Below are 1,812 nucleotides of genomic sequence, written 5' to 3' on the forward strand. Positions count from 1 at the left end.
TACTGATATTCCAGCAAAATTTTAACAAAAATTAATCTAGAAGAGTGAATTAAAGGAACACAGTTTTACAAAGCATATCTGCTATAGATTATTTGTTACATAACTATATTTTTTTCAACAATTTTCTGGTACTTGTTGCTTTAATGTGTCAGATGTTTTTCATACATACTGTTGTAGGTCAAATTAGTGATTTGCACAAAGAAATTTTTTTTAAATCTCTCAAGTGACCTTTGAATGGTCATGATGGTTAAGATGGTTTTTCCTTTTCCTTAGTCATCTGTTAGCTATTGTTATAATTCTCTTACACTTTGTGCATTGATTAGACTAGCCAAGCAGTTAATGCATTCAACACTGATTTCCATTACATCCATAGTTTTCTCTTGCAATTATTAGCCACTTAACCTACGTCAAATGCATTGTTCAACCACACTTAATATTGCCTAGTCATTGGCACAGCAGTGCAGGTGCAAGAGAAATGACATAACTCCAAGTACTATGGCTAAGTTTATGAGGGGAGCATAGTCTATGGCCATTGAAGTTCTCATTCAGACCACCATTGCCTTTCCCATGACTGCTTTTTCCCTGATGAGCACACTGTGTCTCAGATGGAATTTTTATTCTCTAACAGTACCAAGCTTATTTCAGATGGACTGGCTTTCAGTTATGTAACATTCTCCTCATATATATTAAATATAAAATATGTATATTAAATATAATATATATATATTTAAACCATATCCATTTCTTCTTTTCACGCTATTTTATGGCAATTAAAAAATCCTTTGAGGACTATGTATGAATTTGCATAAAACAATACTCAGTAATCAATCTGTGATAATTAATTTTTTTTTTTGTCCTGGAAACTTGACTCAGGGTGAAAATTGAAGGAAACATGGACAGACACATAAGCAAAGAAGCTGGGACCATGTGAGCCCCACATTGGAGTGGCACCATCTCCAGAACAATCCAGAACAATCTACAGAACAATCCAGAAATAAAGTACATTTGTTATGTAGAGCAAAGAGGGCACAAATTAGGGAATGTAAGTAGGAATATCTGTCTAAGGCAAGCATTGTATGTTTGGAAACACTTAGGAGTAGGAAGCTGCAGATAGTATTATTTTGCTCACACTGATACATGATTTATATACATTTTAATATGAGCAAGAGGAAGGCTTTGCCAATTCTGATCTGGAACAACATAGGGAAAGATTTTCCAATTTCCAATGTGTCTGAGGAATTGGTCATAGACATTGCCACATTTGTGTTGACAATGCATTTTCACTATGAACTTAATCTGTTCTTTGCATGTTCATGCAAGGCTTCTTCTGTTCCCCACAATCTGTATCATGTAAGTAGTATATAGAGATACAATCTGTATAAAATTACACATCTAATTACAGTTTGGAACATTTTGGCTACAGTCAAGTGTTGTGTCTGTTCCTTACAGTTTACTATTTGGTATGTCTTCTATCTGAGGACACTATAGCAAATAGATTTTTGGGTCTGGGAGATGGAACAGGCTTACTCCTTCCATTCCATGCATTGACCTAGTGCTGCAGTATTTGCATGATCATTGTATCAAAAACATTCCCATAATAAATAAAAGTGGAAAAAATGAGATTCTGAAAAGCTTTGAATCATATTTTGTAGTAGTTGTATGTTTTATATGTGTTGTAGAAATACGTGTATACATTTGTATGCGGAATCCAGAGGAAAACACACCGTCTTTGGTCATGTCCAACTATTTGTGTGGTTGTTAGAAATTTGAAGCAAGGTTCTCATTTTTCTACATCCAAAGTGCCTACATAGT

The 1,812-nt window shown here is 34.3% G+C and overlaps 1 non-coding gene across 1 annotated transcript; it reads left to right on the plus strand.

Annotated features, from left to right (window-relative positions):
• Nucleotides 1-1,398: 1,398 nt before the first annotated feature.
• On the plus strand, nucleotides 1,399-1,586 carry LOC127197633 (U2 spliceosomal RNA). Its single transcript, XR_007831712.1, has one exon. It is a non-coding gene; the product is annotated as a U2 spliceosomal RNA (small nuclear RNA).
• The last annotated feature ends 226 nt before the right edge of the window (nucleotides 1,587-1,812 follow it).

This window comes from Acomys russatus, chromosome 1, assembly GCF_903995435.1.
Source record: "Acomys russatus chromosome 1, mAcoRus1.1, whole genome shotgun sequence".
Taxonomy (NCBI): domain Eukaryota; kingdom Metazoa; phylum Chordata; class Mammalia; order Rodentia; family Muridae; genus Acomys; species Acomys russatus.